At 37.1% G+C, this 27,218-nt stretch overlaps 1 protein-coding gene and 1 pseudogene across 3 annotated transcripts in view; one reads left to right on the top strand and one right to left on the bottom strand.

Moving 5' to 3' along the window:
- Nucleotides 1-27,218, bottom strand: part of DNM3 (dynamin 3) — a 638,732-nt gene that overhangs the window by 72,947 nt on the left and 538,567 nt on the right. The gene's annotated exons all lie outside the window — the stretch shown is intronic.
- LOC118845397 lies at nucleotides 22,422-23,307 on the top strand (annotated as a pseudogene).

The raw sequence follows: 27,218 nt of genomic DNA, 5'->3' as shown, positions 1-27,218 counted from the left end.
ATAGCTCCTACCACTGATTTCACACAGTAGGAACCTTGTGCTCCAGACTTGAACTGCTTCCTTCCTCCTTTGGCTAACCTTCTATTAAGCCAGTATTCTAAGTCATGCATTGTTGTTTCTAGATGTAACTGGAAGTGGATTTGAGTAACAAATGGCTCTTTTGAGAGAGGCTGGGATTGCCTGAAGAAGCTACACACAACTCCATCTATTGTCAGTGAGCCATTTTGAGTAAACATTTTCTCTCCATGGAGGAAAAGGCCACTGGTGAAGTGGCTATACAAACATTGGAGTCCTTTTGTTCCCTCTACTCCCACCCCTCTCCAGAGTCTAGTAGGACTCCTCAATTTATATGCTCTGAAATAATATCTTATATTTAATATAGTATATGCCTTTCATAAAACTATATCGCTTTCCTTTCTCTTTCCTTTAAAGAAATGAAAGTCCAGTTCCAGCAAGAATACCAAATATAATAGAGGTCTCTACACCACTGTGTGCCCCTCAGCCAAAAATGCAGTCCCCTTAGGAAATCGTTAGTATGCCCATCTAAATTGTAGGCTAAAATGTGCAAACATGGCATTGTGGCAAGAAGTTTGAGTACTGAGTATAGCAATAGCTCACATTTAGATAGCATTTTATAGTTTATAAAGCACTTTATAGCTATTATATCATTTGTTATTTGTTTCAATAGTTTTTATAACCCAAAGGAAAGTGAGGGAAATTAATGAAGATTTTTAAAAAGTGGCAATACTACAAACAGAATACAGTACTTTGTTTCACATGACATTGAAAATTATAATTCCCATAACACCCTCAGATGTTTATCTAAGGATTACGTAGATTTGAAAGCTTGCTTAACTCTCTATTCTGATAAAGGGCCACCAAGATGTTCCCAGGATATACGAGAGATGATTCAGTCTATTGTCTGCTCTCCACTCCCCCATACCCAACTCTAAATATTGAATTGGTAAGATTGAATACTGATTCAGCAATCAAGTGACCCATAAATATTTTTTCAGATAATGGTGACCAAGTGAAACAAAGTAAGATTTTTCTTTTTTCCCATTTTAATGATCACATCTGTATATTGGCTAAATGTTACTTGGGTTACATAGGCAATAGATGACTGGGGACGATGGAATTTCTTTTAAATCAATGGTAATTCTCCAGAGACGTTAAAAAGGGAAAATGCAGAGAAAGCAGGTAGACCGTTGGGTTGATCCCTATTTTCATCTCCTCTTCTAGAGTTGAGTTCTTCTCTTAACTACCTCAACTCTGGAAATTGAGATGAAAGAAGAGCTTTAAGCACTTTCCAAGTCTTTAATATCTCTATGCTTTGTTTTCCTCATTAATAAAATGGGGATAATAACACCATTTAGAGATATTGTGGACAATAAAAATTACAAAGCCTTTATTACTTATGAGCTGCTAATAATCAAAATACTCCCATGAATCACATTACAATGTTATAGGAATACAAAAAAGCAGTGTGTAAGAAAATGAAAGAAAAATTGAAAATAATAATCAACCAACTTAAAGAAACACAAGAGTTTCATGAAATACATTTTCTATCCTGAAAGCAGTAATTATTTTAAACTACACCCTCTCAAATTTAGTATCATAGACAAAAAAGGGGGGGTAGGTTGTTCATTCTTACACTCACAATGAGATTTGTAGTGACAACTTTAAGTTCAATAGTACATTCCCATTGTAAATGTTCTATATAGGAGCATTCAACAGTATGAAGTACAGTATCACACAGCTGTGCAGAGAGTGGTCATTTTAGACAGAAGTATAAAATGCTCTTGAGCTAGGCAAAACCACAATCTACTAATGGCTCCCAACCCCTTTGGGTGAACCACTGTTTATCGCATTAGTCTCCTTTGGCTGTATACTGATCTGGGAACCTGAAGGATTGGAATTTGTCACTTAATCAGCTGCTCAGAGTTGGGCACGCTGATCTCTATCATTAAGGTAGGCAGAGCCATTCTACTGAACACGGACTGAGCAAAGCTCAAATGAAGACATTCTGTTTTAAAGTGCACCGGAAATAGCTGTGCTATTCTCATATTTTCAGTTGTTTTTAGTCTGTTTGTTTCATTTTATTACAAGCCCATTCTTTCCCTTTCCCTGCAACAAAAGCGTGTTTTAAAATGGTACATTAGAGTCCCTCCCCCTTCTCCATTTTACTAATTCAAAAACAGCTGAACTTACTTTTTGAAAACATGTGAAAACTCCTGGGCTGAGACCTGGTATATCAAATTTCAGACTGAAGGGTTTGGGTTTTTTTTTCTTTTGGCATTTGTATTACCAACAGTTTATACTAAAAATGCTGACAGATGTATAACAGCCTCACCAAACTGATCTTTACGTGAATCCTGGACAACTATGTGGTTTCTTGGGGGAAAGGAAGGAAAAAAAAATACCAGTCACTGAACAATTTAACTTTAAAAAACCTTCCTTTTATTTTCTTTTTCTTCAACAGAGAAGAGAACCATTAGTCAAATGTAACTGAATTTGGGGGACCTATGAAAGGTAAACTCACTTGCTATTTCCTATTCTGTCTTCACAATATAAGGGAGTTGTATTTACCACAACTGAAGGCTAAGATAAGAGCCAGACGTCTGAAGTTGTAACTTAGAAAACTCCAAGTAGATAGCTAAGTGAAGGATTTGCTGTAGGAAGTCTCTTGAAACTTGGAGAAAATATGAAAAACCTCTGATATCGTTTCCAGTAGTACTTTTTTTTGCTGATACTAAAGAATAAGTTGAGAAAACTAAAAATAGTGCAAGTTGGATCAAAAATAATTGGATATTTATAAGTATTCTAAAGACAGGTCATTTAGACTTTCCAAAGTGGGCTAGGGGAAGCAGCAGGAATCACTTTAAAGGATGTCAGTGGATGAAAATGAATCTTAGCTTTAAGGAGGAGGAAGAGATCAATAGTCCTTTTGTCCCTGTAACCTTTGCTATCTGAATCCATTTTAGGTAATCCCATCTGGCATATCTACATTTTCTGGTGTTGTTTCAGTTGGGAATGATATTCCTTGCTTCTGTTTGTCCTGATCCATTGAGCAGCATTATGCTACATTATCAAGGAACAATTAAGTAGTGTACAGATGGACTCATTGCTGCTATACATCATGAAGTTAAGAAAATTGCTTAACATAACTGAGCAAAACCAGCCTTGACATAATGCCAAAAACAGGACTTTAAAAAAAATCCTGCCCTCTATTATATCCTCTCTGATGGCAGGACATTTTGGAAGGGTACTCTAAACATTTTATTACATTTCTGCTTTCTAAAGGATTGTTTTCATAAACTCCAAGGAAAGCATTTCCTCTCCTATCCTCCAGTTGTTATCCAGTTATGCTGTAATATGCTGGTTTCCTTCAAGTCCCTGCTAAAATACCACCCTCTACAAGAAGCCTTTCCCAACCCCCTTTAATGCTAATGCTTTCCTTTTGGTGATCATTTCCAATTTATCCTGCCTATAGCTTGTTTGTACGTAGTAGTTTATATATTGTCTCCCCCATTAAACTGCTAGCTCTTGGAGAGAAAGGACTTTTTTCTTTGCATTTCTTTTTATCCTTACAGCTTGGTACAAGGCTTGGAACATAGGAAATGCTGATGAAATTATTGCTAATGAAATGATTCTCTCAAAACCTGAATGTTGCATAAATAATGATGAAATGGAAAGCTGGACTGGAAAGATTAAAATAACCCAGAGATCATCTGGATATCATCAATATGTACCTGACAATCAAGCATAAGGAATATATCACCTGGGGGAAAACACAGAAATAGGATAAAGATGGAGTGCATGAAAAATGTGAGTCATTCCCTGTTGTAATTATTATATCAATAAGCACTGGAGATAAAGACATTGATACAAAAAGTGAAATGGAAGAATGAGGAAGAACTGAATTCAAATACCAGCTCAGACACTAGCTGTGTGATCTTGGGTAAGTCACATAGCCAGTTTCAGCATCAGTTTCCTCATCAGGAAAATGGGGATAACAATGGTACTTAGGGTTGTTATGAGGATAAAATGAGTAAAGTCTTAGTGCAGTTTTATTCTATTAAAGCTTAAAACTGCACTAAGATTTCTGACTTACTTTGTATGTAAAGCACTGAAAAACCTTAGATCACTATATAAATGTTATCTATTATTAAATAACCTTCATTTATCATCTCATTCATTTATGAAAACCTAAATCAATTTGATTCAGTCAACAAGGAAGTACAGTAAAACTTTATTATAAATTTAGTGCCTCTCTATGCTTACAATACACATTGACCTTGGTAGACTGGATCTCCCTAAAGTACTTGCTACTACTCTCAGGGTTAAGCCTGTGGTTGGCCATTCTCCTTAACACTGTAGGCTTATTAGCCCCTACCACTGTGCTTCTCTTTAACAATCAGCCCATGGACTCTATTCTTAGAAAAGGCATTTACTCAAATGGTAAGTGAGGAGAGAAGGGGTTACAAAGTATTCCGCCCCTCCTTCACCCCCCGGACAAAACCAAACCTGGGGAACATTTTTCTACAAACGTAGACAGACTTCATAGGGGAAATAATGGGTACACATTTGCATCACAATGGTAGTGAGGCATACTTCTAGGGAATACACAGGGTCGATTCAACTCAGATCTCCAGAATTGCAGGACTCCATGCTTTTTCCCCTCTGGAATGCCCTCATAAAGTTCACTTCAGGTTATGGCAGTGGTTATGGGTGAGCTGTCTCTTTGCTTAATTGGGCTAGCTCCTTAAAGAGCTCAATATCTTTTTTTTCCTTCTAATTATTGTTTTAATTTCCTCTTCATTGGTGGTGAATTCACCCTTTTCATTTTTTTTAAAAAATATTTATTTTTAGTTTTCAACATTCACTTTTATAAGATTTTGAGTTCTAAAATTTTCTCCCTCCCTCCCCTTTCCCCTCTTTAAGACAGCATGCAATCTGATATAGGCTATCCATTACAATCATATTAAACATATTTCCACATTACTCATGTTGTAAAAGAAGAATCAGAACAAAAGGGAAACACAATGAGAAAGAAAAAACAAAAAAAGAGAGAGAAAACAGCATGCTTCAATCTGCATTCAGACTTCACATTTCTTTCTCTGGATGTGAATAGCATTTTCCATCATGAGTCTTGGAATTATTTTAGATGATTGCATTGCTGAGAAGAGCTAAGTCTATCAAAGTTGCTCATTGCATAATGTTGCTGTTACTGGGTACAATGTTTTCCTGGTTTTGCTCACTTCATACAGCATCAGTTCCTGCAAGTCTTTCCAGGTTTTTCTGAAATCTGCCTGTTCATCATTTCTTATGGAACAATAGTATTCCATTACATTCATTTGCCCAATTGATGGGCATCCCCTCAATTTCCAATTCTTGGCCACCACAAAAAGAGCTGCTATAAATATTTTTGCACGTGAGGGTCCTTTTCCCCTTTTTATGATCTCTTTGGGGTACAGACCTAGTAGTGGTATTGCTGGATCAAAGTGTATGCACAATTTTATAGCCCTTTGGGCATGGTTTCAAATTGCTCTTCAGAATGGCTGGATCCATTCATAACTCCATTAGTGTTTCAATTTTCCCACATCTTCTCCAACATTTATAATTTTCCTATTTTATCATGTTAGCCCACCTGATAGGTGTGATGTGGCATCTCAGAATGTCTACATTTTTCTAATCAATAGTGATTTAGAGCATTTTTTTTATTTGACTATAGATAGCTTTAATTTCTTCCTCTGAAAATTGCTTCTTCATATCCTTTGACCATTTAACAATTGGACGGTGACTTGTATTCTTACAAATTTGACTCAGTTCTCTATATATTTTAAAAATGAGGCCTTTATCAGAGACTCTGACTGGAAAAATTGTTCCCCAGCTTTCTGTTTCCTTTCTAATCTTGGTTGCATTGGTTTTGTTTATGCAAAAACTTTTAAGTTTAATGTAATCAAAGTGATCCATTTTGCATTTCTTAATGTTCTCTATCTCTTGTTTGGTCATAAATTCTTCCTTTCTCCACAGGTCTGACAGGTAAACTATTCCTTGCTCTCCTAATTTGCTTATTGTCTCACCCTTTATATCTAAATCATGTACCCATTTTGACCTTATCTTGGTACATGGTGTAAGATTGTTGGTCTATGCCTAGTTTCTGCCATACTATTTTCCAATTTTCCCAGCAGTTTTTGTCAAATAGTAAGTTCTTATTCCAGAAGCTGGAGTCTTTTGGATTTATCAAATGGTATATTACTATAATCATTGACTACTGTGTCTTGTGTACCTAACCTGTTCCACTGATCAACCACTCTATTTCTTAGCCAGTACCAAGTAGTTTTGATGATTGCCGCTTTATAAAACAGTTTTTGATATGGTATGCCTAGGCCAACTTCCCTTGTATTTCTTTTCACTAATTCAAAGGGCATAACATCTTAGCTGGACAGGTCAATATACTGTTAGGCTAGGTCAAGCACATCACTGTGCGTGGAGCTGGCTCCTCACTGGGTTCTGCTGCTACTTCGCTTGCCTGGGCAGGATGCTTAGTTTTGGGCCATGGCTCCTGCAAGGTCAAACAGGTCACTTGACTACTGCTGGACTGGACTGGGTAGGTATATCTACCATTGGACAGTTGTTGCTAGACTGAGCTAGGCAGCTCATCACTCTGTGGCTGGCCTCTTCACAGGATGTGTTTTTGCTGGATAGAGTGATGTACTAGATTTCCTGGGTTCACTTTTTGCTAGGCAGCTATAGTCATCACTACTTCCAGCTTCTGGCTCAGCTTGGTGTTATAGTGCTCTTTTCAGCAAGAGTCATGACCCTCAGGCTAGGACTGGCAGAAGCCCCTTGTCTTGACTTCCTCAGAGCCTGAATTCTGATGTTCATCACCTCCAGGCAGGAGGTGGGAAAGGCCTGATCTCTCTTGATGGACAATTCTACCTGGATTAGAGGTGGTTGTCCTCAGTGAGGGACAGTACCTGTGCTTATGAGGACCAATCAGGTACACTTGCCATATTCATCTTATGCAGATAAACAGCTGAGAACAAAGGTACTGCTTGTACATTGGGACAAATTCAAGTATTACTGGTCTTTTCATACACAGTTGAGCTACTCAGATATGGAAGATAAACTTAATAAAAAAGGAAAATAATTGTCTTTCTTATGTTCAGGTCCAACATTGTGAAGCAGCAAAAGAGTGTACAAGGGTTAACCTGTCTATAAAGAGAATATATGAGTTAACCTGTCTATATAGTAATAAAAAGAAGAGTGGCCAAGCAATGCTTTGTGGAGGAAGGTTGAATAGGGACTAAGGAAACACCAAACCAAAACAAAAAAAACCCCACAACACTCCCTTATTTTCTAGAATGCCCTTGCCATTTCCTCAATTCACCCATGTAGAGATTTTGCTGCGCTACATAAGCATTCAGAATTTGGTACATACATCTCTAGGTTAAAATCTAAGAAGAATGGAAAGATCCTCCCCTTTCTATATTCAGTGAGACATAGTACTAAAAGAACTAGGTATAATATTGCTTACAGAAATTAATCAAACTCCCTGGCATCGTACTTGGTGTTGGAGATACAAATTCAAAGAATGAAATAATCCCTTTATTGAAGAAGCTTACATTATAGGAAGAAGTTGAAAAACAGTCTTAGAATGACATCCCCATGAAGGGAGAAGATTAATACTTTTATGTCACTGAAAAATTAAATATTATTCTTAGTGGGGAAACAAGGGGACAGGTGGTATGATACAATAATGAGATGAAATTTAAAAAAAAACTAAGTTTCGTCCATTTGTAAAGAGATTAGGAAATTTCAGTTTCTAAAGAAATATATAGCATTTTAGTAACTTGTAATGTATATTATACTTATGATCAGCATTTATAAAAGACATCCTCCTATCAGTTTGACCACTCCTCAGGCTCTTCCAGATTTTGCATCTACAAATTTGATGCACATGCCATCTATGCCTTCATGCAAGTCATTAATAAAAATGTTTAATAGCACAGGCCCCCAGGGCATGTCTTCTGCTATGCTGGCATTTGAACCATTAAAAACGATTCTGAATCTGGCCATCCAAACACTTCTTAATCCATCTGGTTTTATTATTGTCTAATCAATATCTCTCTTTTCCACTTTCATGAAGTAATTTAACAAAAAGTTTGCTAAAATCTGGATAAACTCTATCTGCAACAGTCTCCTCATTTACTAGTTTAGTAATCCTGTCAACAAAGGAGATAAGTCAAGTTGGACCAGCTCAGGAGTGCTTCCCTATCTAGATGTTTGCCCTTTAATTTAATTTAATCATCTCTTTAATTATCTGTTCTTGAATATCCCCAGCTATCAAAGTCACCATCTGAAGCAAATAGTTTGCATAGTCTCATCTTCCTTTTCTTCTTAAAATCAAGACTTTTGTCCTTCCCTCATCTTGTGCTACCTCTCTTGCTTTCCAGGATCTTAAAAAAATCTCTGCAAGTGGCTTCAAAATTATATCTGCCACTTCTTTTAGTACCTGAGGATATAGTTCATCTGTGTTAGATGACTTGAATTCATCCAAGAAAGCTAGGTGCTCTCTTATTTTAATCTTCTTTATCTTGGTTATCAAATCCCTGTTACTAATTGGTTTTTTTTTTCATTTCCAGTGCAAAGGTCATTATTGGTAGAGAAAGTAGAAGTCAAAAGAAAAGAAAAATATTGACTCCTCATGTCAGTTATTGTCTCTTCTCTCCCAAGAAGGGGTTCTCTATCTTTTTTGGTTCTCCTTTTCCCCAATAGAGCTAAAAAACAACAAATCCTTTTTTGTGACCTTAGGTTCTTTTGCCAGCCTCAGCTCATTTTGAACCTTAGCGTTTCTAACACTATTTGTATAGGATTATGATATGCACTTATATTTTGCTTTCATTACTTGGCATTGCTTTTTTGTTCTGTACATTTCTTTTTAAAATTTCTTTTTTAAAATCTAAGTTGGGGACTTCTAGACAAGTTGACTGCTCAGTGGGAGACAAATTACATAGCTCCCAGATACCTAATGATCAAGAAATTTAGTGAAAACTTACAGTAAATGACTTCTTCCATACCAGAATTTCACAAAAAGACAGCTAGCAGCCCTAAGGCAATAGTAACGCCTCCAGTGAATTAACGTCAGAGCCCAGGGTCTAGCGAGACTGTTCTGTGTCCCAAGGCAGGAGAGAGCAAGAGCAAAGGGCTGCCCTGAGAATCAGTCACTCATTCAATCAAACAACAAGCATTTATTAAGAGCTCACAATATTCCAGGAATTGTGCTATGCCCTGGGACCACAGGGTGATCATTAAGTTCCAGGGTACCTTGGAAGTTCTGCTGAGCAGCAGCAGGCAGATTGCCAGCATGGCTCCACAATGCTCAGACAGGAATAACCCAGGTCCAAAGAGTCTGAAGTCCCTACACTTTATCCTGAGATAAAGGAGAGGGTCCTGAACATACAGGATTCTAAACCTCAAAGATATAGGGGCTCATATCCTGAGAGGTAGAGATCAACGCAAGAAGCCAGATGATCCAGGGAGAGATCAAGCAGGGCTACACACCGCACGAAAAAGTGAAGTAGAGGACTGTTCCTGGCCCTGGCCCAAGGCTCGAATTCAGGAAATAAATCTAGAGAGATGAGTAAAAAAAAAAAAAGAAAGTATAGGTCTGGGATAAAAAAATAAATATTACAACTCTTACTCCATAACAATTGTACAGCACAGACTCAAAGGAAAAAAGTGAATTTTTCCCCAAGGATTACATGACTACCTTGGAAAAATGTAATAAAAGCTTTTAAGGGGGGAAAAAGGAAGGAAAATGAGTAGCTTAGAAGAGAAAGCTGTAAACCTTACTCAAGAAATGGACTCTCTGAAAACTACAATGAAACAAATATAAATTAGTAACTACATGAGACAGCAAGAAATATTAAAACAAAATCAAAAGGTTGAAAAAAATGGAAGAAAATATAGGATATCCAGTATAAAAAGACCTAGAAAATAGGTCAAAGAGAGACCATTTAAGAACTGTTGGACTTTCATGAAAATCATAATTTTTAAAAGCCTGAGACCCTATGTTTGATCTATTAGAACCAAAGGACAAAGATAGGAGAATCCACTAATTTATTCCTGAAAGGAACCCTAAAAGTAAACATTTCAAAATGTTATAGCCAAAATCCAGAGCCATTATATAAAAGAAAAATTACTATAAATATCCAGAAAGAATCAAGTGAGCAAGCATTTATTGAGCACTTTTTATGTCAAGAAATGCAAAAATAGTCCTTGACCCTAAGAGGTTCTTAATTTAATAGGGAGAAGGACAACAAACAAACAGCTATCAACAAATGATATATACAGGATAAACTGAAGATGATTTCAGAAGGAAGGCACTTGCATTAAGGAAGAATGGGAAAGAAATCTTGATGACTGTGGGATATTATGAGGCTTGAAGGAAGTCAAAGAAGCTAGAAGTTGGACAAGAGGAGGAAGAGTTCTAGGCATAGGGGACAGCCAGTGAAAATGCACAGAATTAGGATAGAGTATTTGAGGAACAGCAAAGGGGCCATTGTCACTGTATTGCATAGTAGATGGGAATAAGGGGCCAGAAGACTGGAAAGGTAGCAAGGGGTTAGGTTGTGAAGGGCTTTAAAAACCAAACAGAGGATTTGTATTTGATTTTTGAGGTAATAAGGAACCAATGGCATTTATTGAATTCTCTTTTTTGTTTACCTTTTCATGCTTCTCTTGATTCTTGCATTTGAAAGTCAAATTTTCTATTCAGCTCTGGTCTTTTCATTGAGAAAGCTTGAAAGTCCTCTATTTTATTGAAAGTCAATATTTTGCCTTGGAGCATCATACTCAATTTTGCTGGTAGGTGATTCTTGGTTTTACTCCTAGCTCCTTTGACCTCCTGAATATCATATTCCAAGCCCTTCTACCCCTTAAGGTAGAAGCTGCTAGATCTTGTGTTATTCTGATTGTGTTTCCATAACATTCAAATTGTTTCTTTCTGGCTGTTTGCACTATTTCCTCCTTGACCTGGAAACTCTGGAATTTGGCTATGATATTCCTAGGAGTTTTCTTTTTGGGATCTTTTTCAAGAGGCAATCATGGATTCTTTCAATTTCTATTTTACCCTCTGGCTCTAGACTATCATGGCAGTTCTCCTTGATAATTTCTTGAAAGATGATGTCTAGGCTCCTTTTTTGATCATGGCTTTCAGGTGGTCCAATAATTTTTAAATTATCTCTCCTGGATCTATTCTCCAGGTCAGTGGTTTTTCCAATGAGATATTTCACAGTCTTCCATTTCTTCATTCCTTTGGTTCTGTTTTATAATATCTTGATTTTTCATAAAGTCACTAGCTTCCACTTGACCCAATCTGATTTTTAAAGTGGTATTTTCTTCAGTGGTCTTTTGGATCTCCTTTTCCATTTGGCTAATTCTGCCTTTCAAGGCATTCTTCTCCTCATTGGCTTTTTGGAGCTCTTTTAACATTTGGGTTAGTCTATTCTTTAAGGTGTTATTTTCTTCAGTATTTTTTTTGGGTCTCCTTTAGCAAGTCATTGACTTGTTTTTCATGGGTTTCTTGCATCTGTCTCATTTCTCTTCCCAATTTTTCCTCTACTTCTCTTACTTGGCTTTTCCAAATCCTTTTTGAATTCTTCCATGACCTGATGCCAATTAATATTTTTCTTGGAGGCTTTTGATGTAGGCTCTTTGACTTTGTTGACTTCTTCTGACTGTACGTTTTGATCTTCTTTGTCACCAAAAAAGGAATCTAGAGTTTGAGTCTGAGTTCATTTTTGCTGCCTGTTCATGTTCCCAGCCAACTACTTGACCCTTTTTGTCAGGGTTTGACTGCTTGTAGAGTAGAGAGTACTTTGTCCCAAGCTTTAGGGCCAGTGCTGCTGTTTTCAGAGCTACGTCTACTCCACCATCACAACAGGCTCTGTCACAGCAGCACTCCTTTTCCCCCAAGAACCACCAACCAGGACAGCAGTCTAGATCCAAGCAGGGCACAGCAAGAGAAACTTCCTTTGTGCCTACAAAGCTCTCCTTGCACTCCCGCTCTGATCTGCTGCTAGATTCCTCCCACTGTGTAAACCAGGTACTTGGGAAGCAGCTGATGCTGGAGCTCTGGAAGCAGCCTCAGGAGCTTCCTGCTGCTGCCACCACCACCGCTGCACCACCTCCGCCACTCCCAGGGCTGGTGGCTGGAGCAGTCTCAACTTGATCCCGCAGTTTCCCACTAACCTGCTCTTTGGCGTTTGTGGGTTGAGAAGTCTGGTAACTACCACAGTGCAATGATTCATGGCCCTAGGGCCTGTTCTGCCAGCTGACTCCTGGTCTGGTCTGTCCTGGCTTGGCCCACACTGGGCTGCGCTCCGCTCGACCATCCAGGCTCTCCTTGGCTGGAGATCTGTTTCCCTTTGCTATTTCGTGGGTTCTGTAGCTCTAGAATTTGTTTAAAGTCATTTTTTATAGGTGTTTGGAGGGATTTGGGGGAGAGCTTAAGCAAGTCCCTGCTTTTCAGCTGCCATCTAGGTTCTGCCCCCCCACCCCGCAATGGCATTTATTGAATGGGGATTGCGATGACACGGAGAGATATGTGCTTTAGGAAGATAAATTTGACAGCTGAGTAGAGAACAGACTGTAGAGGGTAGAGACTTGAGGTAGGGACACCAACCAGTAAGCTGCTGCAAAGGTCCAGGAATGAGGTTATGAAAGTCTGGAACCAAGATGGTGGCAGTGTAAGAAGAGAGAAGGTGGCATAGATAAGAGATGTTATGAAGGTAGAATCAATATGATTTACATACACATTGGATATGGGCAGCGAGAAAAAGAGAGAAGTTGAGGATAAAACCTAGTTTTTGAGCCTGGGTGACTGGGAAGACAGTGGTACATTTAAAAATAATAGGGAACTTAGGAAGAGTAGACATTGTTTTGGTTAAGATACTGAGTTCAATTTTGGCATGTTGAGTTTAAGATGTCTATAGGACATCCAGTTAAACAGTTCTAGTAGATACTTGGAGATATGAGAATGAAGGTCAGCAGAGAGTTTAGGGCTAGACAAGTAGATCTGAGAATCTTCTGCATAGAGGTGATAGATGAATCCATGGGAGCTAATGAGATCACCAAGTGAAACATTATAAAGGGAGGAGAGAAGAAAGCTTAGGTCAGAGCCATAGGGGATACTCATGGTTATGGGTATATATGGTCTGGATGAAAATCCAGCAAAGAAGATTGAGAAGGAACTGTCAGACAGGTATTAGGAGAACAAAGAGAGAAGAAAATATCAAAAAGAAGAAGGTGATAATATCAAAGGCTGAAGAGAAGTTAAGGAAGATGTAGACTGGAAAGGCCATTGAATTTGGCAATTAGGGGAACATTGGTAATTGTGAAGAAAGAGTTTCAGTTGAATAATGGTATCAAAGGCCAGAAAGCAAAAAATTAAGAAGAGAGTGAGAAAAAGGAACTAAAGACACCAATTGTAGATGGTCTTCTCAAAGAATTTAGTCATAAAAAAGAACAGTAGTGTGGCATGATATATAGTGGGGATGGGTGGATGAAGTAAGGTTTTTCTGAGAATGAGAGAGAAGGAATCAGGGCTGCAGCCAATAGATAGGAAAAGATTGAAATCTGGTGAGAGGGGGTGATAGAAGGGGAAAATCTGATAGAGAAAATGGGCTAGATTAGAATCACTTGTGCATGTAGAGAGATTAGCCTTGGCAAGGAGCAGGACCTCCCTTTCATATGAGATCATGGCGAAGAAAGGTAAAGCAGAGGAAGACATCTGAGTGATGGGAGATAAGGAGGAGAGAAGAGGGAGCTCTTGGTGAATTGTCTCAATGAAGCAAAGTTCTCAGCTAAGAGAGTTGGGGGGAGGGAGAATCATGGAAGGTTAAAGGAGGGTTGAAAAAGTTTAAAAAAACTGTTGTAGTGAGTCAGTTAGGGAAATATAAAAGTATTGCCTGCCCATCTCTAATTATATAACATAAATCTGTAGGAGGCACAGTCAATACAATTCCATTATTTTCTCTAGTTTTGTTCAGCATCATGTGAACAGGAGAGAAGGCAGTGGTTGAAATACTAAGGAACTTAAGAGCCTGGATCACATAAGACCTTAAAATTTCCCCTCAAAATGAGAGAATATCTTGGAATACAATATTCCAAAGAGTAAAAAAAATTCTTTTACAATCACTTTTTTAATAATCACTTTTCCCTCTGGTTTTCTATCATTTCTACTCTAGCAACTAGATTTTCTCAGTTAACGAGAATCAAATCCAACAAAGAAATTTCTCTTTTGGTTCCTCTGTCCATGTAAGATTGAAATTATCTCTAAGGCAAGGCAAGAATTTAATAGCTTCTCTGCTTTTGGCAGAAAGAAATCCAATTAAATGTCCAGATAATTAAAGTCCTCCATCACTTCTATATAATCAGTCAACAAGACTGTGTGCCAGGCTTGTGATCTGTTTCTCAAATGCCTCATCTATTTCCTTTTTCTGTCCATGAGGTCTGTAGTATAATTTGATAGTATAACAGTAATATGATACTTCAAAAACAAAATAACTTCTGTTTGTTCGTCCATTGACTTTCACCCAAATATTCTCCATCGTGTTTCCTCAATCTTGTTCCTAGATTTTCTCATATGAGTATACCCTCTCAATATAGAATGCTACCACACTCCCCTTTTAGCATCCTGTTTCTTTCAAAATTAGGTACATCCACCCAGAACCATAGTCCAATCATAGAATATGTTTTTCATATTATGGTGATAATTAGGAAATCATATTTTGCCTCCTTGAGTTAGGTCTTCTACCTAGTTTGAATCAACATATACTTTTATTCATTGAGTTTCAATTCAAAGGATGACTAAGAAAGTATATGAGAAATATGGCTCAAAATTGAAAAATAAAAGAAACCAAAAACATGTAGCCTATAAAGAAGCCTTATATCTATATCACTTCATTACATTAGTTTAAAAGAAGAGAGTTGGGGGGGGCACTGAACATAGGAAATTACACAAATTAAAACTGACAACACACATATCTTAAATCAACTAGCTTAAAATGTGTGAGGCATTTTTGAATATGCTGCATCACCTATATATGTTGTATGGAGGCAAACAAAGGGGTTGTTAGAGCAAAGATCAAAATCAATGCTATATTAGAAAATAAAAGTGAGAAGATAATGGCAAGCAATTAAAATATCTCCAGCCTGAACCATTCAAATAAGCTACTGATGCACCCTGGGTCCCCCCCCCCCCCGCCCCAGGAAATAGAAAAAAATACACATATGATATAGATAATAATAATAATAATAATAATAACTTCTTAAGGATAAAATATAACTAATGTAAACAAATGAGGAGTCAAAAAGAGATTAGGTAATTGCCTATACTTGGCAACTGCAAGCACTTGATTGTGTTAAGTACAGAGATATAGCAATGAAGAACAAAATGGTTTTAGAATATAAACAAATAGGTAAAAGCTAATGAAGAGGAGTGGTAGAAAATTAATAGTATTATCTCATAGAACAGAATTAATGGTGAGAAAATACGTTAAAGGTTTTAATTCCTAAAGTCATTTCCTATGCATATGCTAAAATCATACAAAAGATAAAAACACAGATAGTACTATTCAAAAGCTCTCTGAAATAATGAAAAGTATAAAGGCAGGAAGATTAACAGTACCAGATCTTAAACTGTATTATAAGGCAGTAATTATCAAAACTATCTGGTATTAGCTAAGAAATAGATATGTAGATCAATGAAATAAGATAGACATACAATTTACAGCAGCAAATAAACACAAAAACCTTGTATTTGACAAGTATAAAGACAAGATTTTGGGATAAAAATTTATTATTTGGTAAAACAAAATTGTTGGGAAAACCGGAAAGCAGTATGGCAGAAATTGGGCATGGACCAATATCTCACACCACTTACTAAGATAAGCTCAAAATGGATACATGACCTAGATATAAAGAGAGGTTTTACAAGAAAATGAGAAGAACATGGAACATATTACTTATCAGACTTACAGAGAGATGAACAATTTGTGAATAAAGACAGAAAGCAAAATTTGGTGCAAAATGGATAATTTCAATTACATTAAATTAAAAAGGTTTTGTACAAATAAAACAAATATAGCCAAGAATAGAAGGAAAGCAGAAAATTAGAAAAAATTATAGACAGTTTATCAGATAAAAGTCTCATATCTAAAATTTATAAAGAATTATCAAATCTGTAAGAATAGAAGTCATTCCCCAATTGATAAATGGTCAAAAAATATAAACAGGCACTTTTCCATTAAAGAAATCTAAACAATTTGTAGTCATATAAAAATGCTCTAAATCATTATTGATCAGAGAAATGAAGACTGAAACAACCTTGAGCTATCATTTTACACTTACCAGATTGGCTAAAATGATAGAAGGGGAAAGTGACAAATGTTCGAGAGGATGTAGAAAAATTGCACACTAATTCATTGTTGGTGGAACTGTAAAATGATCTGACCATTTTGGAGAGAAATCTGGAATTATGTCCAAAGAGTTATTAAACTACCTATACCCTTTGACCCAACAATACCACTACCGGATCTGTTTCCAAAGATGATTAGGGAAAAAGGAAAAGAACCTATATGTTCTAAAATGTTTATAGCAGCTCTCTTTGAGGTGGCAAAGAACTGGGAATTGCAGGGATGCCCATCAATTGAGGAATGGCTGAACAAGTTGTGGTATATGATTATGATGAATACTACTGTGCTATAAGAAATGATGATTTTAGAAAGAACATGAAATAATGAAGAGTGAAATGAGAAGAACCAAGAGAACACTGTAACAGCAATATTGTTTTAAGAATGACTTTTGAGTGAATAAATTATTTTGACTATCATAAATACCCGAATTAACTACAAAGGACATAAGAAGAAAGATGCTAATCTGCATCCGGGGAAAATAAATAGAAGCACGTATAGAATAATTTTACACATACATCTATTTGGTAGCCATCTCTAGGGCAGGGGCAAGGGGGAAGAAGAAAAAAAAGAAAAAAAAAAGAAATTTACAGGATGATTTTGTTGTATGTTTGAAAGGAATAGCAAGTCATGCATAGTAGATTTACAGTTTCATGAGCAATCATTTTTTAAATTGCACTGTTATGGAAATGATTTTTTATTCCATAAACTAAAAATAAAATTTAAAACAAACAAACAAAAAAAGCTCTCTGCTGATTAATATCAAGTAAGACCTAAAACAGGAAGAACTATGTTCTGACCACTGTCAGGAAGCTATCCAGTACAGAGTATAAATGGAAGAATTTTTCTTTACTGATAAAGTTCTCCAGCTAAACCTATTTACAGATGACAAGGTACTACTTGCATCAAGTTCCAAAACACTGCAGTATCTCTTAAGTTGTATCTGTCATCATTCAAAGATTTTGACTTAAATATCCATGTAGTGAAATAAGCCAATGAATATAGAATGCCTAGTGTCCAGACTCCAATGTGACACTGGATAGATAACCCATAGATCCAGTCAATCATTGCATGTACTTTGAATAGAAAGATAGCTAATGACTGGCCTTAGAATTGAACGGAAGGAAGAGAGTAGACTGAATTACATTTGTGAAAGGACAATATTTTTAATGACTCTGAGGCTCTCTCTGAAACAAAGCATCATCTTTTTTTTTTAAACACGAATATTCTTCTGTTAATGCTGTATAACCACAGGTCATTAGAATACCACAGTCTCTTAAGAATGTCATTTAAACAAGGAAAATGGAAAGATTTATGATAGGTATAAATAAGCTCTAGCATGTTATCAATGAAGAACTGTACACCGAGTGTTATATAAAATATGTTACAATAGAGGTGTATGACTGAAAAGTGGTTTATCAATCATGGAATAAGAGTGAGGGTTAACCCATGCACTCTATTGTATTCATATCAGGTGGAAACAGAGAATAACATTCAATATGTTTGGAGGACCGTTGTATAGGATATTGGAGACATGTTAGATAAGTCAGGCATGCTAAGTAGGTATGAATGTGCTGGTACATATAGCATGAAGGGAGCATCACACTTCAGTGAGCTCATAGGTCCATAGAGACAGAGGAATATATATATATATATATGTGTGTGTGTGTGTGTGTGTGTGTGTGTATAGATATGTATATATATGCATATATATACTATATGGAAAAATTAAATTTGTAAATTTAATGATCCATTATTATTAGTGCAAAAAAGGCTTTGGGTTTCAATTTTTCATCAATGTTTTAGATTGAAAAAGAGGAAATGTCAGAGAAAATTAGCTCAGAAATGAGAATTTCCAAATGGATTGAGAATAGGTGACTGGGAAATTATATAATATGCTCTAGAGATATTTAAAAATAGGGCAGAAAATCATATTTTTAATGGTCTAACCTACAGGATTCTTGGGCTTTCTTGCACAATTATGGTTCAGCCTCAATCATAAAGAACTATTAACATAGTGTTGTGCTTAATACTTGTTGGATTGCATTGGATTCTATTTATTTATGGTGGTGAGGAGGGAATTCTTCCTGGACTCTGGAGACAGAAAAAATGAAATAGTCTCAGTCCCCAGGAAACAATATGTAGAAATATAAAAATATTTGAGGAGGAGAGGAGAGCTCCTCAGTTCTTTTCAAATTTTAAGTCTTCTTTGGGCTCCGTGATCACTTTGGGAGCTTCAAGCTTCTAGCTTCAAGAGAGAATATGGAAGAGGCCAACCACACTTTAGGTTGTTGAAAGAAAAGACTCTGGGAGGACTCAGAGGAGCTGGAAGTCTTTGTCTTGTCCCTTTCACCAGCTTGCTACACACCAAAGGAGACTTTGGGGGAACTTCCCCTTGGGTGAAATCTAGGACTCTTTCTCTCTCTCGGTTGACCTGAGTTACCTTTTTTTCCCAACAGGAGAGCTTCTTCACTCTGTATTGTCTGGTATATATTCTTACATATATGTGTGTGTGTGTGTGTGTGTGTGTGTGTGTGTGTGTGTGTATATGTGTGTGTGTGTGTGTGTGTGTGTGTGTGTGTGTGTCTCCTCTGACTTCTGTTTTGATACCAATTTGGATAAATAGATTTCCTGGCTAAGTGTTATGTATGTTCATTGTGGAACTGGTATTTGTTGGGAAAGGGGTCAATCATGCTTCCTTCCATTAATGAAATAGTAATCAGAAGTTGGGTTGAAACTGAAAATCTCCCACCCTAGACTAACAATATTTCAGGGAGCAGATAGATCTAATTCTAGCGCTGCATCCCCTCCCTCTTAGGATAGCAGAGTTTTGAGCCTCTGCCCTCCACTTACTGTTTCCTCCTCTTAAAAGGAATTAAAGTCTCTATTGGAGAAGGGTAGGGGGAAAAGAGGCTAGACATGTCTACTCTGTCTTCCTTCAAGCTACACAATGATACCTTTGTGCTATATGTGGAGGACAGTCCCTCATCACACACACACACACACACACACACAGACACAGACACACACACACACGCACACACACACACACAAAACTACATATGAAAAGCAAATAAATCCAATATATTTTTTTTCATAAGGGAGGTACTAAGCAATTGTGAGGATTCAGAAGGTTCTTGAGGAGGTGGCACTTGACTTGAACTTTGAGGGGGGGCTAGAGATTATAAGGTGAGGAGGGAGGGCATGCTAGGATTGTGGGTCATTTGTGTAAAGACATGGTGATAAGACTTGGAAAGGAGTATGAGGAAGCAGAGTAGAGTATATGAAAGAGAACAATATGTAATACAGATGGAAAGCAGTTTGGAGCTATAATATGAAGGACTTCACAAATAGAGATATATATTCAATTCTTGAGTACTTATGCTTCTGCTGTAACAATTTGGCAACAGCTGCTGTGGGGGTGTAAAACCAACAACAACCAGCTCACAGAACACTGCAAGCCCAGGTTCTTTTGATCTGCTTTACTAAGGAAAGCCACGTTAAGGGGTTAACAATCTTACTTTAATCCAGCATACAAATATCATTCACTTAGTTCAGGGGAAAAAGCCTGCACCCTGAACTTCAGAGCAAACACAAAAAAATTACAAACATCAACAGACAGACCTTGTCTGATTCAAATCTCAGTGCATAATTACCAGAGTTTAACAAAGTCCTAACATCCGGGTTTACAAGCTGGAGGGCTCTTAACTACAGCTGCCTGGAGTTTCAACATCAGCACACCGCCAAGAGTGAGAGCCCTAAGCAAATAGCTTTGTCTTCTCTTTTTATGCACTCTTTAGCGGTCATCAAATGTCATCGGAGAGACCAGAACTTAAACTCTTACTATTGCTCTGGTCTTAGTACCTCCCCCTAAGACCCTGAGGGCTTAGCACCTAATAGCTAGGGGTTTTGGGCCTACTTGGGAGCCAAGATTTAGTCAGACCTCCCTTCATGGGCCCCACCTTAGTTACCTAATTTAATCAAGGAAATAAAGGCCAAACTCTTCAAGGGCACTTGGTTGAATAAGTGCTAAAAGCCCATCTTGATTGCCAATACAGCTTCTTGAACAGGACACTGACATGATTAGCCTTATAATTTGGCAGCAAAATGAAGCAAGGAGTAGAGAGGGGGAGATTGGAAGAAAGGAGACTACTTAAGAGGCTCCTGCAGTAGTCCAGGCAAAAAATGATGAGGATCTAATCTAGGATGATGGTCATTTGAATTGAGAGAAGGTGATGGAAACAAGAGATACTATGAAGGTAGAATTGACTTGATAACTTACTGGATATTGGAGTGAAGGAGAATGAGAAGTCAACAATGATATAAGGTAGAGTGGTATAAGGTGGCTGGAAGGACTAGTGGTACTCTCTATAGAAAGAGGGAAATCAACTGAGAGTTTGACATATATAAATATATATATTTATATGTACACATAAATATATTTATGAATACAATGTAAATTATGATTAATAATGCAATTAATTATAAATATACAAAACAATCATTAAGAAGAGAGTTATTTAGTCTGTACTAGAAACTGGGGGAAGATTTTTAAAGTTTTCAAGCAGACAGAATGGAAATCAGTTTAGTTATTTTGGACTTTATTATGATACCCACAGAATGGTTTTGGATAAGCTGTTTTAAACAAATGATGATTCAGTGTTTTTATAATGATAATCACTAGCAATATCAAATAACTATTCACATGTTAATGAATCACTGGTATGATATTGCATAACCCTCTGTATTCATGCTAATTTGTCCCAGAGGTATAAGTACTACTTACCCAATCTAACCTACACAGAGAGCTCCATCTTCACTTATTCTATCCCAATAAATTCTGTGGCAGAAATATTGTCTGTTAAGGATCTGGATTTAATTTTGGCTTTAAATTTGAAAAATACATGTTTTGTAACTCCAAATCATAGCTCTGCTACTAACTACCTATGTGACCTTGGGAAAGTCTCTTAACCTTGCTCACTCTCATTTTTTTCCTCTGTAAAATAAGGAGGCTAGACAAGCTAGATAATCTATAAGGTGATTTCTAGATTCAAATTCTAAGATCTTGAATAACCTACTATAGCCAATCTCAGAAAATAGACTTTGGTTTTGAAAGTGTTATATTTATTACATTGTTTAAACCAATAAGCTATGTAGGAAAGAGATCCACAATTAAGTACACACTCCTTTCTATGTTGAAATTCTCTCTCTCTCTTTCTCTCTCTCTCTCTCTCTCTCTCTCTCTCTCTCTCTCTCCCCCCCCCTTTAGTTCAGAATGAAAAAAAAGAATAGGAAGATTTGTATGAACTAAAGAAGAATGAAGTAAGCAGAACAAAGACAACAATTTACATAGTAAGTACAATAATGTAAAGCAAAACATCACAGAAACACATCAGAACTCTGATCAATGTAATGTATGTTCTTGACTCCAGAGGATTGGCAGCAAAACATACCTCCTTCCTTCAGTTGGCAGAGTTATGGTGGATTATATCAAGGAGTTAGGCATGGGTCATCAGAAAGGGTGAATGTGCTTAAAACCAAGGGTGCTACTGGGGGGATGTCTTGAGGAGTCATTGGAAAGAGATGGTATTATTTTAAATCAATAAAATATTTATTTCAAAAAAGGAGTTCTCAAAAGAAGTGAAAGCAAAGATCAGTTTCAGAAGAGGGAATGCAATCTCAGAAAAGGTAGATGGGAAATCTCAACATAATTGAAATTAGGAAATTATAAAACCTACTTGGTAAAGAAATGAAGATCAATAAATTTGAATCACCTCCCAGCTATATAAATGCAGCAAATCAGTGGGGTCCAAACTCAACTTAGGAACAATCACTGCCCATTTTTACTGTTCTAGTTTCTCCATCTTTTTATATTTCTTTTATTTTTAAATATATTTTAAAATATTCACTCCTGCTTCTACTTCTAGTGAACACCAAATGGCGGAGGACGCCGGTGCTGCAGGAGGTGCGGGAGGCCCCGGGGGCCCCGGAGTCGGAGGTCGGGGTGGCTTCCGCGGTGGCTTCGGCAGTGGGGGCCGAGGTCGAGGCCGAGGCCGTGGAGCCCGGGGAGGAAAGGCCAAAGACAAGGAGTGGGTTCCTGTAACTAAGCTGGGCTGCCTAGTCAAGGACATGAAGATCAAGTCTTTGGAAGAGATCTATCTTTTCTCGCTCCCGATCAAGGAGTCTGAGATCATAGATTTCTTCCTGGGATCTTCATTGAAGGATAAGGTTCTGAAGATCATGCCTGTTCAGAAACAAACTAGAGCTGGACAACGTACTAGGTTCAAGGCTTTTGTGGCCATCGGTGACTACAATGGCCATGTTGGTCTGGGTGTCAAGTGCTCCAAGGAAGTGGCCACAGCTATTCGTGGTGCCATCATTCTGGCCAAGCTGTCCATTGTTCCAGTGAGACGTGGCTACTGGGGGAACAAGGTTGGCAAGCCTCACACAGTGCCCTGCAAGGTCACTGGGTGATGTAGATCGGTTCTGGTGCGCCTGATCCCGGCTCCTAGAGGTACTGGCATTGTCTCAGCTCCTGTGCCTAAGAAACTCCTGATGATGGCTGGAATTGATGACTGCTATACTTCTGCAAGAGGCTGTACTGCCACTCTGGGCAACTTTGCTAAAGCTACCTTTGATGCCATCTCCAAAACATACAGCTATCTAACCCCAGACCTGTGGAAGGAGACTGTGTTCACTAAGTCTCCCTATCAGGAATTCACCAACCATCTTGTGAAGACTCACACTCGAGTGTCTGTCCAGAGGACCCAGGCAGCTGCTGTGGCAACCACATAGATGTTTTTAATAAACAAATTGAACTATGCCTGCTTAAAAAAAATATTCACTCCTATGCCTAAACTCCAAAATTTCTCTGCAGCTCTGGTCTCTTTACAAGAAATGCCCAGGAGTCCTCTAGCTAATTAAAGGTCCATTTTTTCCCCTGTAGCATCATGCTCAGGTTTACTGGCTAAGTTTTTCTTGGATATGAGTTCATATCCTTTGCCTTCTAGAATATCATATTCCAAGTTCTCTTTTCCTTTGTTTTGGTGACTGCTAAATCACAGGTGATCCTAACTGTAGTGACTCTTTATAGATGTTTGCAGCAGCATTTTTCTTTGACCTGGAATCTTTGGATTTTAGATATGATGTTTCTGGGAATTTTAATTTTGGAGTTTATTTCAGGGATTGACTAGTGGATTCTATTTCTACTTTGCTCTCTAATTCTAAGAGATCTGGGCTATTTTCTTTTAATATTTCTTGAAGTAGGATGTCTAGGCTCTTTCTTGGTCATAGCATTCAGATAGTCCAATGATTCTTAATTTTTTTCTCCCCAATCTCTTTTCCAGGTCACTTCTTTTTGCTATGAGATACTTTACATTTCTCTTATTGTTTTAATATTTCTTATTGCCTTGTGAAGTCATTGGCTTCTTTTTGGTTTCTTTTTGGTCTACTTTAATATTCAGGGAGTTTATTGCTTGATCATGTTTTATACCTCTTGTGCCACGCTGTTAATTCTATTTCCTATTCTTTCTTCCATAGCTCAAATTTCTTTTTCAATTTTTCCCTCAAGCACTCTCATTCTATATATACAAACATTTTTAACTCTTAAGAAAACCCAACTCCTGATTCATGTCTTCCAGGAATTTCACTTGAGTTTGCACCCAATCTGTGTTTTTTTTTTCTGAAGCATTGCTTGTAGATGTTTTAGAGTTATTCTCTTTTTTAGGCACTTGTCTTGAGCATTCTTGCTGCCATTATAGCTCATTAGGGTGGAGTTCCTTTTTTTTGCCCATTCTTCCAGCCTACTTCCTGACTTCATACATAACGTTGTGGCTCTGGAATACTTCTGGAGGGAAGCTCTGGGTTGGTTCTGCTAATGTTTTCTGAGGGGTATTGAGTTGTGTATTCCAGGATGTCAGGGACAGGCTAGGGACCTGTAAGGTCACAGTACCACCAAAATGATCTGATACAAGTCTTTATCAGGGACTTCCATCACTGGATAGTGGCACCTCTGAATTTTCAAACCTAACAAAGTTATTTCATCTCCAATATTGTTTAACCTTTCATAAAATAGAAGAGTTTCAAGCATTCCTGAAGAAAAAATCAGAACTGAGGAGGAACCTCTAAATACAAGCATAGGAATCAAGAGAAATTGATATAAGGGCAGCATCCAAGTGAGACTTCAGCCCAGATAAGAGATTTTAAAAGTGAGGATAGGCAATCTATTTTTTAGATGAATCCAGTATCCATGAATTTGCTACACAGATTTCTGAGATATATTATTTTTTGAGAAAAAATATTTATGGAAAAGAAATTAGACATGGAAGTCCAAATGAACATAATTCAACAAACAGTTATTAAATGCTATATGCACAGCACTGAGAGAGATATAAAGTTTTGATCAGACATGGTTTATGCCCTCATGGAAGTTAGAGCTAGAGTTAGGGTATCATGGGTCAAATTTTGTTCAGTGAACATGTTAGGTACTATTTCAGAGTACGATTATGAAATAGTACTGTTTCATAAGTTCCCAATTTGCATAAAGAATGATTTATTCATAAAGAATGATTGGTCCATCCCTTTCATTGGGGTATTTCATACTCCTTTCTATTATCTTTTATAGGCTTATTAACTTGTGCCCTATTAACATTTTTTATAAATGATAACTTCATTTCCTGCTCTTTGCTAAGAATTGCAACAGATAAAAATGAAAAATACTTAATTCCCAGATAAACAAATGCAAGATAATTTGAGGAGAGAGAAGTACCAAAAAATAGAAAGAATAGGATAGGCTTTTCATAGGAAGTAGTGGCTAAGCACTCCTGGGTTTTAGTTAACATCTTAGTTCCTACTTCATTGCAATAGCTTATTGGTGACCAACTGGCACATGTTAGGGCAAAAATTCCTCTACAAAATTATGTGTACTTTTCGATTAAATCTCAATCTGTCTGAAGCTAGAGTATCAAAGATGCAATTAAAATGCAGATATTCTAAGATCTGTGTTATTATTTGTAATTATAATAATAGCTAACATTTATATGTTACTAAGTGCTAGGCACTACTTTATAATTATTCTATCTCTTGATCCTCACAACAATGCTGGGAAGTAGGTATTATTATCAACCCCATTTTACAGATAAGGAAACTGAGCCAAACAGAGGTTAAGTGACTTGCCCAGAATCACACAGCTAGTATGTGTCTGAGGCCGGATTTAAACTCATGTCTTCCTGACTTCAGACTTGGCCGCTATATCCTAGGCAGATCTGGGTGTTGCACCACTTAGTTACTGTCTGTAAAAAACAGTAAAACATAGAAATACAGATGTGGGAGATTTGGCAAGGTGGCTGTAGTACCTCAGAACAGAAAAGATATCCACCAGGAGAACAACAGTAACAAAGGGACAAAGGTATAGTAAAGGAATTTTCACATGAAAACTCCCACAAAAAAAGACTAAGAAGGACCTTATCACACAATGAAGAGTAACTATGGGGTAAAATAATAAGAAACCTATCCAGAGAAAGGAAGTAATGTTGCAATGACTACTAGATCCCCAGAAATGAAAATAAATGTCACAAAGTCCCAAAATGTTTGAGAAATTTGATAAAAGATTTAAAGGAATAGATAAGGGAGGTAATTAGAAGGTTTCAAAGAGAGACTCAATAGCTTAGAAGAGAAGATGGAAAAATTTAATAGCATGGTTTTTATTGTTCGGTCATTTTTAGTCATGTCCAAATCTTCATGACCCCATTTGAGATTTTTGTGGCAAAGATATTGGAGTGGTTTGCCATCTCCTTCTACATCTCATTTTACAGATGAGGAAACTGAGGAAACAGGGGTAAGTGACTTGCCCAGTGTCAAACAGCTAGTACGTATCTGAGGTGACATTTGAACTCAGAAAGATGAGTCTTCCTGATTGCAGGCCCAGAACTTTATCCACTACACCACCTAGCTGCTCAATGGCATGATAGGTACTCTGGAAAAAAAATGGCAGAGACAGAATACAAAAACATAGTGATACAACAAGAAATAGACCAAACTTGAAAGTTGAAGAATACTTGAGATTTTAAAATCAAAGCATTTGATCTTTAGACAAATGGTAGTAAGACAATTAAAAATTATAGGTATTCCAGCAGAAAGAAAAGCAGTATGGAAGAAAGTTTGAACATGGTATTTCATGAAATCATTAAAGAAAACTGACTTGACAAATTGGAAACAGAAGACAAAGTATGGATAGATAGAATACATGGGACACATCTATATGAACCCAAAATTCAACTCACCTGGAAAGGTAGTCACTAAATTCCAAGATTTCAGCATTAAACAAAGAATCTTGCAAATAGCCAGGAGGGCATAAATCCAAATTGCACAAGGCTATTGTGGGATCTAATCATCAAAAATGAAAAGGGCTAATCATGGGAAATGAAAAAAAGATGGAATATAATATTCCAAAAAAATAAAAGAAATAATTTTGTACCCTGAAATAAAATATCCTTCAAAGCCAAGCTTAATCATCATGAAAAAAGGTGGATTTTCAACAGAAAGGCAGAATTTAAATCATTACTATTGAAAAAGCCAGTGGTTAGTAAGGATTTAACATGTAAATTAATCAAAAAAGAAATATAAGAAAAATAAATAAAACTATATAGCATGAAAAGGCCAAGTAGATAAATGAAGGTTTGCATGTTGCCAGGGAGAATCAGTGGTGATATCTTTTGGAAGTATTGCCTGGTCTAA

The sequence above is a fragment of the Trichosurus vulpecula genome, chromosome 4 (assembly GCF_011100635.1).
Source record: "Trichosurus vulpecula isolate mTriVul1 chromosome 4, mTriVul1.pri, whole genome shotgun sequence".
In the NCBI taxonomy this organism is placed as follows: Eukaryota; Metazoa; Chordata; class Mammalia; order Diprotodontia; family Phalangeridae; genus Trichosurus; species Trichosurus vulpecula.
Note: the sequence above shows the minus strand (reverse complement) of the source record. Positions and strands in the feature narration are given on the sequence as shown.